Genomic DNA, 13,663 nt, shown 5'->3' on the forward strand with positions numbered 1-13,663 from the left:
GGTTATCACACTTACGTTGTCATCCTGCTACTCTCGCATTTTCTAGACCAACGCCTTCCACCAGTATATCCAAAATACCGATTTTAGAAAAGATTCTCACTCATGCTGTTCTCCTCTACTTATTCTTTTTCTTCTTCTTCATTGCACCATCTAACGCACATATCGTATCTCCGAAGTTACGACACGATAAAACGACATATGATCCCTTTCTCGGATTTCAAATTTTCAAATGCGGGTTACGTCTCCTTCGTGATGTCCTCCGTGACAGTCACCTCCTCCACCTCATCATCATCACGGCCTGATCCATCACGTATTGGTTTCATCCTACAATCTCATGAAGTGCTGAGAGACCAACAACCCTTATTCCGAAAATACACTGATCTTTGCGCCTTGGATTTCAATCTAAACTCAGTTCTCTTTACTCTTCCTTCAACAAATCATTCCCTGTGACATATTCTGGTATAAAGTCACTCTTCCTGGTCACTGCAACCGTGAATCCTTCTTGACGATGGATGGTCGCGTAGAGCTCTACAACATCGACGACATTAATACCAAAAACTATTTATCCGTAGGGCTGACACAGCTCCCGTTTCTTTCCTTCATCTTCTCCTTCATTTATTTAAATTTTCTAGGTTTTTGGATCTTAGTATGCTTCAAGAATAGAGTATCTTGTAACAGGACCCATTTACTAATGGGTTTGTTGCTTGTTATCAATTTTGTTCACGTTATGTGTGTTGGGGTTGATCTACTTTTTGTGAGGACTACGGGAATTGGATGTTTTATTTTACATATTTCAGCTTAGCAGGGTTGTGTTTTTGTCTACAGTGATCGTGTTGATAGGTGCTGGATGGTCTTTCTGGAAGCTGTTTTTAGAATCTGGGGAAATAATTAATGCTTTTGGTGATTGTGCTCGTGTGTCAGGTTTTGGCTAATGTAGATCCACTATTAGCATGGCAAGCCGCAGTACCTTATGATAAAGAAGAATGGTTTTGGACATGGTTAGATCCCGTCACTTGCATTGCTATTTTCGTCCCCATTGGGTTTTCAATTATCAAGTTGCGGGAGGATTATTGTCAGACTGATCCGAATGTTAATAAGAATTTGGGAAAGTTGTGGCTATTTATGAAGTTGCTTGTTGTATATGTAGTCATTACGAGGGGGGTTATTATTGTTGGAGACTCTAACCGGTGGTTGATTTATGTGGCAAAGGAAACCGGCATTCTTGTGTTGTGTATGTTGATGTTTTTACAGTTTAGGCCAGTTGATAATAGGGTGAGGAGCAAGATGGCTACGAGGGATGACAATTTTTTTTATATATAGTCTAGTCTAGGTGATATACTTGTCTGGTTGATTTCACAAGTTTGACTATTGTACTTTGGCAATATATGCATGCACACTTTCTTTAGTTTATTTAATCTTCTGTTGTGTATGTTGATGTTTTACGTTTTCAGGCCAGTTGATAGTTGATAATCGGTTGAGGAGCAAGATGGCTACGAGGGATGAAGATTCTTGGCTTCTGGTTTCTTTTTTTCATAGTCCAGTCTAGGTGATATACTTGTTTGTTTGAGTTTCAGTTAATTACTTATTTTGGAAACGACAAATGATTAAACGGAAACCTACTCGCATATTTCAACGAGCACCCCGGGTTCGAGCTCATTTACAGGGCAAACCCAGCCCTCATAGGGGTTTCCAGGGAAAATTTCCCCACATGTGTCACAAGTTTAAGAGACATCCAAATTGGGTTTTGCAGGGATTGAACTCCCGACCTCTGACCCCACGTGAGTATTAAACCCGGTACCTCTTCCCATCTAGGCTGAAAGTCATTGGTTTCAGTTAATTACTTTACAGGTGTTTTGTGAGTACCAATGATGAAATCGGTCATATATGCGAAACTAAATTTTAATCTAATGCTTAAAAGGAGTAATAACTAAAGAATACGATAAACCCGATCATCATCGTCATTTTCATTATTTTTATTTGTTTAATACGATATGTTGTACCTATTAGCAAAAAAGGTTATAAGTAAATTGTTTTTTGAATGTAAATAAATTTGTTATAGATATTAATAAAGATAAATAAATGTACTTTTAGTTTAAGAAAGTTACTACAAGAAACTGTTCTTAGGAATATCTTGTTTAATTGTATTTGATTTTAAGATTATTTATTTCAGTTTTGTACTTGCAACCAATGGTTGATTTGAGGGTTATAAGTAAATTGTTTTTTGAATGTAAATAAATTTGTTATAGATATTAATAAAGATAAATAAATGTACTTTTAGTTTAAGAAAGTTACTACAAGAAACTGTTCTTAGGAATATCTTGTTTAATTGTATTTGATTTTAAGATTATTTATTTCAGTTTTGTACTTGCAACCAATGGTTGATTTGATCTTATGTTATTTGGAAAGCATCAATTTTTACTGCACGTAAATACCGGCTCATAAATATTGATTTTATAAATAGATTTTTAAAGAGAAATTAAATTGCTTCCTACTTTTTATGCCTATAAATATTTCTACCCAATAAAATTATGACAAGTGTCATCATTCCATATTTTTTTTAACTAACTCATTAAGGCTATATTAGGAATATATTAAATAAAATTAAATTGAATGGTGATTTGTAATAATTTTAGTGGGTAGGAATAATTATAGGCATATTTTTAATTTCTTAATAAGACATTATATATAAAAAATCTAAACTTCCATTTTGATAGATATTATAATGTTACAAACTTTATGGTTTGTACCAATGTTCTTATAATTTAGTTACCAAGGGCCAAACGTAGTTATAGATGGCATCACTAAGTCAGATGCCAAATCGGAAAGTTAAGATTGGATTTATTCAGAAGAAAATGATCGGCAAAGCGTTTCACTATAGATGATCAATTTCATACCCCAGGACATTTAATAATGAAAAGTAACCAAAATTTTCAATCAAATTAACAAGATTTGTTCTCTATGGTATAAAGTGAAGTCAATAACGGATACCTCCTAATGACTTCTTGGAATCATTATAGCCTGTTCGAGTTTCTTTTCAATGAGATCAAAGATTCTTGTTTTTTCTCTACAAGAACTTGTTCACTATACTAAAAAAACATTGCCAATGCCAAGATGCACTTCATGAAACCAACTCTCACATATACAACAATGCGATTCTTAAGATGACAAGGAGGTTGGACGAATGGTCCATCAAAAAGAACAAAGCAAAGCTTGCTAGGAAGCAAGTAAAAGTAAACATGATTCAAAAGGAAACATACAATATATTGACTATGTTGAATTACATGATGTACATGTTTTATATGATGACTCTTATGTTGAAAGTATGTTAGACTATAACATATAGAAATCAAATTTTGCATTATTCTCATATAGAAACATGCTTTTAAGGAATGAAAACTAATTTGGATAAAATAAAGTATCAGGCCAGCCAATGTAAACGAATGAAAATGTTGGTGAATAAGAGGTAGAGTAGGCTATACAGTTCATAGCCCTTTACCATTATTTTTTCCTGAATCCAATACCATTGGGGAGAAACATGTTGTAACATCCCAAAATTCAAGACCAAAAATTTCGTTTTAATTAAGTTATTATATAAAACCATCAGCATAAAAACATTCATATTAATATCTCATGTCAAAACCAAAGTGTCAATAATCAAAACATATTATCATAAAACCATATCAGAGTGTAATCCCAAAGATGTCATGTGCGGAAAACATAGTGTGATGCGTTGCGATCAAGCCGGCTCATTTCCTTTGAAAACGAGTATCTGAAACCAAAACTGTAAACCGTAAGCACGAAGCTTAGTGAGTTCCCCCATCATACCACATACCATACAATCACATACAATACATACTGCCAGACAATTCTGGGGTGCCCGACCTACCCGGTCCGACCATTCTGGGGTGCCGACCTACCCAGTACGACCATTCTGGGGTACCGACCTACCCGTGTCAAGCCATTCTGGGGTGCTGACCTACCCGTGTCAAGCCATTCTGGGGTACTGACCTACACATCGGTCCTAACAACCGAACCTCGGGGACTATTCCACCCCCTACTGCTACTATCACATATATCATAACATAAACATACTATCAGACATATCTGGGGTGTCCGAACTACCCTTCGGTCCTAACAACCGAACTTGGGGACTATTCTCCCCCTACTACCACTATCACATATAACATATCATGCCAGCATACAAACATATCATAACATACTGTCAGACACATCTGGGGTGCCTGACCTACTCTTCGGTCCTAACAACCGAACTCTACTACTATCACATATAACATATCATGCCAGCATATAACATATCAGGTAGTAGCAAACCTAGATGATATCACAAAGACAATCATCCAACATACAACTCCTACTGGTGGGCCGTCATTGTGGCCGTAGACCCACCGCTACTGGAAGGTAACTCACCTCACACTGCTGAAGTCCCGTAGACACAATCCCACACTACTGAAGTCCCGTAGACTCAACCCCAGCTGCTGGCTGACAGATTCCCGAACTGTCAACACCAAAATAACACCCAATTAGTAATTTGGTTCCACTACATAACCATAAGTACATACTTTGGATAATTACTACATTACCCCGTGCTAGGCTTTATTCAAGCCCAAGGCCCAATCCAAGGCCCAAAAGTCCAACTATGGCTCAAAGCCGAACATATGGCCCAATTTTCCAAATTGGGCCCAAACCCTTACAAGGTCTTACCATAAGGCCCAACCATTTAGTCCAGTCCAACATTCAACATTCTAAAGGCCCAATATCACATAACCATAAAGGCCCAAACTATGGCCCATCTATGGCCCAATTTTCCAAATTGGGCCAAACTCCTCATATGGGCCTTACCTCAAAGCCCATTAATTATTCTAGTCCATTTGCTTGATCTTGGATGGCCCACTAATAACTCAATCATCAAGGCCCAATAGAAAGGCCCAACAATAACCCAAGTGAAATTAGGGTTTCACATAAAATGGTGATTAGGGTTAAGTTTCCTACTTAACTGTGACAACCCGGAACTTTTATATCGCACATTTAGTCAATTCGATCAAAGTTAAACATGTTTTGTTGACTTCTAGCACTGTTTGAGGGTTTATTTAAGTGTTTTAAGCTTAAGTACAGCTGGGAACGAGAGTAGGAATGAGCCAACAAGTCGTATAGAGGCTAAAACCGGGCCATACACCCTCTTGGGAGGTGTGTACGGCCGTACACATGGGTGTGCGGCCGCACACCCACCCTCCAGCCGCACACTCACCCTTATATATATAAGGGGACCCCTTCACTCATTCCTTTCCTTTTGGCTGCACTCTACTTTCTCTCACTACTTTCTCTCTCTAAAAACGTCGTCCAAGAACACTCAAAAGGCCTAAAAAACGTGAACTACTCCATCATTCAAACTTGTTATAGTGGTAAGACACCTGAATCTAAGCCTAAAACTCATACTGTTCTTCGTGTTCTTCATCCTTTGAAGGTGTACGGCCGCACACCTTCATAAGGTGGCCGCACACACCTTAAAGCTCTCCAAAGTGAAGAGTTTGGCCTTCATTCACTAGTAGGACTTGGTATTAGCACAAGAACACCTCAAAATCGACATTTCGGGCACAAATGAGGAGTGTACGGCCGCACACTCCTGTGTACGGCCACACACACCCTCTGTACGGCCGCACACTCCTGTGTGAAACCGCACACACAGCCTGGCCGCACACCCTGGCCGCACACCCACTCAAATGGCCGTACACCTCCCTTGTTTGATCATATAGGGTCCCGACAAGCATTTCCAAGCCTTTAGGGTGGTCATCACATGTTAATAGGTTCCACTTGCGTACGAAACACCAGCTAGAACTCAGCATTCGTAACCGATCATTCACCCAGATCCTACGTCAAACAGTGAGTTCATACCCCTACGCTTTTTCCGAGTTTTTCATGTTTTCAAGGGGGGGATACAAGCAAAAGTACAAGGAAACTTGTACTCAAGTATATTATTTTGTTTAAAATAATTATATGTTCAGTATGCTTTTAACTCAGAAAAACCGTTTTACCAATCAATTAAGAAATCAACTCGTAGAAACAGTTTCAAATCTAAAGCAAGGAACTTGTGAATCTTGTCATAAAATGTGATATTTTACAAAAGGATTCATTCAAAACGTAAAACAGGATTTTCTATATTATTACTTGTAAATTTGTTAGGCTAAGTTTTGAGACTTGTCCTTGGTAACACTCCCTTGGATTCGTGAGTGGAGGACTACGACTTATAACCAGAATCTCTTGGAGGGAGAGCGTGACTATTGTGTATAGATCTATATGGGACTGACTATCCCGCACCCTCGCTGCTAGCTACAACGGAACCGTTAGGTTCAGGGGTGACAAAGTCATAGAAGATATTGGCCCCCGTTTCGTGCCTTATCCAGTCTAAGTACGATTATGGCACTCACAACTTAGGTAACGAGAATTTACTTTTGTAATAATGAAACGAGTGAAGTAACCTCAAAGTAATATCCGATTTGATTACTAAAGGGCATCTGTAACGCCCTTAGGTCTTAGTTCACTTCCTATTTTATTAGTTTTTATTTATGTAATACGGCTAATATACTCCTCTGGGTGTGACCAGAGTTTCGATAATACGGCTAATATACTCCTCTGGGTGTAACCAGAGTTTCGAAAAGAAAACTGCTGTCCGAGTATGGTAGATACTCGCGTATAGATAATCAATTATCAACCTTTAAGGGAAAATATAGGATTTTTCCCGGGATAACCCGGCTATTCAAAAATCAAATTGTTCAACATGTAATTAATAGATATTCATATTCCCTCCACGACACCTAGGATTGTACATCTATGGTACGAATCTTGAAGTCATGGAAGGAATGGGTTCTAAACACGCATTTTATAAGAAAATATAGGATTTTCTTAAGGAACGCTTTAAAAAAGGATCAAAGAACATCTTTCCTCCAAAACTAAACGCTTATGAACTCACCAGCTTTATGCTGATATTCTTCAAAACTGCTTGTATTCTCAGGGAATTAGTAGACAGGTACTTCCAGGAGCTCTGAGAAGTCGAAGTGTTAGAGTCGCGTCTTTCTATTTTGTTTTTGATATGAACAAAACTATGTATTAAAACAATGTAAACCTTTTTCATGTATGTATTCAATGTCTGGTTTACTATGCTTGCTATGATACAATTGTTGTGATACTACGCATGACGTCTTCCGCCCCGGAACGTTTCCGCCATTACGGTTCCGGGGTGTGACAGATTGGTATCAGAGCCCTTGTTTATAGCGAACTAAGTATACCGAACCTTACATGGTATACAACTATAAATACTAAGGGGCCTAATTGCTCTAAACTAAAAGTATACTTTCAAAATATAAGTATTTTTATAAAAGTATACGAGTATACCTAGGTACCTGAATCCGTGTCATAGGTAGAACAAAACAAAAGTATTTGGATGTTGGGACGCTGCGGCTAAACCTGGGCATTTATGTAATCAGGTCTAGGGTGAATATAGCCTGATCAACTATATTCAGTCGAGACATGACCAACATGTGCTTGGGAGTGGCTGTGGTGTTACAGCAAGCCTAAAACTTACCTAGATACCAGAAGAGTTCTAGAGCTGAACATAAGAATTAAAATACTATAGGAGTATTTTAGGATATTATAACGACCAAGCCGAAAAATTACCCAAGAATCCATTCTTCAAGGATCAATCATGTATTGGAAGTATTATTAGATTCGATGCCTATTCCTTTACCATCACCTCGCGTAGATAGCATGGCTGGATTCCATCTTCCTGGCGACCCGTGTTTTCCCAACCAAGGAGATGGTGGATGGATCGACCCAGAGCCAGAAGGAAACCATGAAATTCCTTTGGACGATGACTTTGCCGAACCATTCCCTGAAGAGACTGACTCGGAACCCGAAGTCGAGAACTTACCCCCAGTGGCCCCAATACCAAATCCTAACCCTCGAGTTGAATTCCAAGGTCCAACGCCCATGTGGGTCGGGAGTTTGAATAGGTGGAGCCACGAGCAAGACCAACCCCTCCCATACGAAGGATACTGCAACTTCTACAATCTTAACGAGGTAGGCCCCGCAGACAGGGCCCTTCCAATCCTGATACGCCAAGTGGCTCGCAATGTGGAGCTAGGTATGGAAACCCTTCAACGAACAGTGGAGCTCGAAGCTGATTCGGACACCAGCACGGACCGCATCCGTCGCTTCGAGATTGCTCATGCGAGGGCCGCAAGGAACAATGAAGCTCTGCAGCGAGAGTTAGCTACAACCCGAGCCGAGGTCATAGAGCTCCGAGCTCGCCAGTCAGTGTATGAAAGACGCATGCTTGACGTGGAGCGACAGCTGGCCGAATTAGGGTTTTACTTGAGGAGTCCCCGTCGCTAATAGAGGAACACTCTACTCATTCTTCCTTTCTGGTCTAAGGAATAACTTCCATATCTATGTTCTGAGTAGCTCTTTTCCGTAAACATCGTGCCAATGTCCTTTTCTTCGAGAAAGCGATTTGTCTCAATCTTCCCTCTGACGGAGTCCTCACTGGTTTTAGTGATAAGATTGTTCGAACATTCGTATCATTTCCTGCGTCGAAGCTTAGGAGCATATGCGGAAGGAATGTTATGCATTCCTGGCTCATGTTGTCGATGAGACGCTAAAAGTTAAAGACCTCGAGAGCATTTCTGAAGTCCGCAACTTTCCCGATGTCTTTCCCAAAGACATTCCAGGGATTTCTATCGAGCGTCAAGTTGAATCCCGTATCGACTTGATTCCCGGAGCTACTCTTATAGCTAACCATCCATCTCATCTGGAGCCGAAGAAATGGGAGAGTTACTCAGCCAGCCCGATGAGCTGAGCAACCAAGAGTTCTTAAACTTATTGTATGCGAACTTTGTTGTGCTCAAATCTTTTCTATTCTTGCTAAGACCACATCATGGGGATGTGGGTCGAATCAATGAGAGTCAGATAGCAAAATGGGAAAAATCTCAATGCATAGATAAATATTTAGAATATATCCAGAGGCAACCATTGTTGCTCACAAACTTCTTTTCTGGACATATAGCAGATCATGCCTCCGAAGAAACGTAACCAACCCACCGGTAAGACACCAATCCTCCAGATGCACTCAGCTACGTTCCAAGCTACTGCCACAGCAGCCGTAGCAGCCGCCCTAGCTGTTCTTAACGCCAACAACACAAATGCGGGTGGAAGTGTGAATGGCAATCCAAACCTTGGTGTTAACCAATCTCAACAACAAGTGCCTACTAGAAAGGACACAACTGATCTCTGACCTAACGTCCTGAAAAGAAAGTTCGAAGGAAGTTGTTCAACCCAAGGACCTACTGAAAGGCAACGAATTGGGACAGTCAATACCACAGTCAGCCCCGTTGTTCCAACCCCAACCTCATCTTACTTCGAAAACCTCCCGCACTGCAGCAAATGCAACTACCATCATCATGGAGTCTGTCGAGTGCTGCATTGCACCAGATGCAACAGGAAGGGGCACACCTCCAGCAGATGTAGGACCCTAGTCGAGTTCGTCACTCTGACTGCCAATGTTGGGGCTAGTCCAACCTATTACCTCTGTGGTAGTGTAGGACATTTCAAAAGAAATTGTACAAGGGCTAAGGATGGCAAGGAAGCTCGCTTCGCGAAGACCCCGACTCAACACATTACTTCCACTACCGATGCTAGCATAGTTCAAGTGTGTTGTGCATGTGGCAAAATGGGACATCTCAAAAGAGACTGCCCAACAGAGAAGAACAATGAGGAAACAGGAGGAGTCTAACCTCAGGGAATGAGGAAGCATCAAAGAAACCTGCTGTGTATGGGTACGTTTCCGAAAACCTCAATAAATATTCATAATCGTGATTTCTTTCCCGTCCAAATTTAATCACGACGTACTTTTAAAAGTTGATGCCCTAATGGGTAAATTACGGTAGCCTAGTGTATACATTAGGGTCAGTTGTGATTATACATGACTTGTATACGCCAAGCAATCATGGGAAAATCTAGTGAGAACCATTCCATCGAGAGCCCATAGTTTCAAAACATTTGGACCCCCACATTAGTAGTAGTACCTACCAAATCCAAATCAAACGCAGAAAATACCAGAGACATTCATTTATGGATGCCAATGTGCTAGCAAAACGATCCTCCCGGACTAGCTTGACGCGCGATTCTAAGACACCATTCTGTCTAGCTTGACTGAGTCTATGTTATACCAAACCCTTTTGTCTTAAATCGTTCGATCGCGAAACTCCCGTCGCTCGTGATGACAACCAGATGCGAACTTCAAAGAATTCATCTCTCTTCGAAATCCGAAAGTATTCATATGAAGAGTATCATCTGCAAGGAGAAGGAAAAAGTAAGAGAACCATCCGGACAATTGAAGATGTGTCATGGGACCCACATCTATCCTTAATTGAACCTTCTTGCAACAACGGCGACCTTTCCAGTAGCAAGGCTGCGCCGTTTGAAGCCTTCTGTAGCCATAAGTACAGACCCCACCTGTGCTGGGCTGAGGCGGGTGACACGCAAATAGACAAGAATCAAGTCCCCGACAGCACTCTCACGAGTCCTGAAATCATCTGAGAGACGGCAGAAAAGATCGTACGAAAGGGGCTATGTCGTTAATAGACAAAAACCATTGGAGTCCCAGATTGGCGAACCTGTCCTTCTTACAGGTTTCACCCTGGAGAGGCCTGATACGCTTCAGAAAGCGTAGAAAGCTAAATCCAAGATACGTTAGACCATCCGAGATCCTTGCCAGGTTCGGTCTCGTAGCGTACAAACTCCAATTTCCTCGAGCGCTTAGCAACGCTCAACCCGTCTTCCTCGTGTCGAACCAAAAGAAGTGTCTGTCCGATGAGACACTTGCGAGTTCCTCTCGACAACCTCGAGCTAGACGAGAGTCCTAAGAACCTTAAATAAACTCCATCTTTTCTAAAACCTTGATTTATATTCTTATTCTTGAATTTCGGGACGAAATTCCCTCTAACGGGGGGATGATGTGACAACCCGGAACTTTTATCTCGCACATTTAGTCAATTCAATCAAAGTTAAACATGTTTTGTTGACTTCTAGTACTGTTTGAGGGTTCATTTAAGTGTTTTAAGCTTAAGTACAGCTGGGAACGAGAGTAGGAATGAGCCAACAAGTCGTATAGAGGCTAAAACCGGGCCATACACCCTCTTGGGAGGTGTGTACGGCCGTACACATAGGTGTGCGGCCGCACACCCACCCTCCAGCCGCACACTCACCCTTATATATATAAGGGGACCCCTTCACTCATTCCTTTCCTTTTGGCTGCACTCTACTTTCTCTCACTACTTTCTCTCTCTAAAAACTTCGTCCAAGAACACTCAAAAGGCCTCAAAAACATGAACTACTCCATCATTCAAACTTGTTATAGTGGTAAGACACCTGAATCTAAGCCTAAAACTCATAGTGTTCTTCGTGTTCTTCATCCTTTGAAGGTGTACGGCCGCACACCTTTATAAGGTGGCCGCACACACCTTAAAGCTCTCCAAACTGAAGAGTTTGGCCTTCATTCACTAGTAGGACTTGGTATTAGCACAAGAACACCTCAAAATCGACATTTCGGGCACAAATGAGGAGTGTACGGCCGCACACTCCTGTGTATGGCCGCACACACCCTCTGTACAGCCGCACACTCCTGTGTGCAACCGCACACACAGCCTGGCCGCACACCCACTCAAATGGCCATACACCTCCCTTGTTTGATCATATAGGGTCCCGACAAGCATTTCCGAGCCTTTAGGGTGGTTTCCCGTCATGTTTAGTCATGAAACACTCAAATTCTAATACGTATATGTGTCATCACATGTTAATAGGATCCACTTGCGTACGAAACACCGACTAGCACTAGGCATTCGTAACCGATCATTCACCCAGATCCTACGTCAAACAGTGAGTTCATACCCCTACGCTTTTTCCGAGTTTTTCATGTTTTCAGGGGGGGGGGGGGATACAAGAAAAAGTACAAGGAAACTTGTACTCAAGTATATTATTTTGTTTAAAATAATTATATGTTCAGTATGCTTTTAACTCAGAAAAACCGTTTTACCAATCAATTAAAAAATCAACTCGTAGAAACAGTTTCAAATCTAAAGAAAGGAACTTGTGAATCTTGTCATAAAATGTGATATTTTACAAAAGGATTCATTCAAAACGTAAAACAGGATTTTCTATATTATTACTTGTAAATTTGTTAGGCTAAGTTTTGAGACTTGTCCTTGGTAACACTCCCTCGGATTCGAGTGGAGGACTACGACTTATAACCAGAATCTCTTGGAGGGAGAGCGTGACTATTGTGTATAGATCTATATGGGACTGACTATCCCGCACCCTCGCTGCTAGCTACAGCGGAACCGTTAGGTTCAGGGGTGACAAAGTCATAGAAGATATTGGCCCCCGTTTCGTGCCTTATCCAGTCTAAGTATGGTTATGGCACTCACAACTTAGGTAACGAGAATTTACTTTTGTAATAATGAAACGAGTGAACTAACCTCAAAGTAATATCCGATTTGATTACTAAAGGGCATCTGTAACGCCCTTAGGTCTTGGTTCACTTCCTATTTTATTAGTTTTTATTTATGTAATACGGCTAATATAATCCTCTGGGTGTGACCATAGTTTCGATAATACGGCTAATATACTCCTCTGGGTGTAACCAGAGTTTCGAAAAGAAAACTGCTGTCCGAGTATGGTAGATACTCGCGTATGGATAATCAATTATCAACCTTTAAGGGAAAATCTAGGATTTTTCCCGGGATAACCCGGCTATTCAAAAATCAAATTGTTCAACATGTAATTAATAGATATTCATATTCCCTCCACGACACCTAGGATTGTACATCTATGGTACGAATCTGGAAGTCATGGAAGGAATGGGTTTTAAACACGCTTTTATAAGAAAATATAGGATTTTCTTAAGGAACGCTTTCAAAAAGGATCAAAGAACATCTTTCCTCCAAAACTAAACGCTTATGAACTCACCAGCTATATGCTGATATTCTTCAAAACTGCTTGTATTCTCAGGGAATTAGTAGACAGGTACTTCCAGGAGCTCGGAGAAGTCGAAGTGTTAGAGTCGCGTCTTTCTATTTTGTTTTTGATATGAACAAAACTATGTATTAAAACAATGTAAACCTTTTTCATGTATGTATTCAATGTCTGGTTGTGTTTACTATGCTTGCTATGATACAATTGTTGTGATACTACGCATGACGTCCTCCGCCCCGGAACGTTTCCTCCATTACGGTTCCGGGGTGTGACATTAACCCATTAAGGACTTAATCCATTAAGTCCAATATTGGTTAGATTAGTCTTTGCCAATGATTATTATTTAATATCTCAAGTTATTAAATAATTCTCGTGTGTGTGTCCCGATTAATTCTCAAAATTAGGGTTTTATTGGCATTAGGGTTTTCCAATCCAAATATTAGCCCATTTATCAATTTGTTGGCCTTTTATGTCAATTAGGGCTTTATTGGGCCTATTAGGCCCACTAGAATATCATTAAGCTCATTAGGGTTTTCACTAAGCCCATTAGGCTTCATTGGGCCCATTAGGGTTTCAAGCACCCCAAATGAGTCAACACAATCCGACAAGGCACACCGCCACC

Source organism: Lactuca virosa, chromosome 3 (assembly GCF_052849685.1).
Source record: "Lactuca virosa cultivar CGN04683 chromosome 3, Lactuca_virosa_CGN04683_v6, whole genome shotgun sequence".
Lineage (NCBI taxonomy): Eukaryota > Viridiplantae > Streptophyta > Magnoliopsida > Asterales > Asteraceae > Lactuca > Lactuca virosa.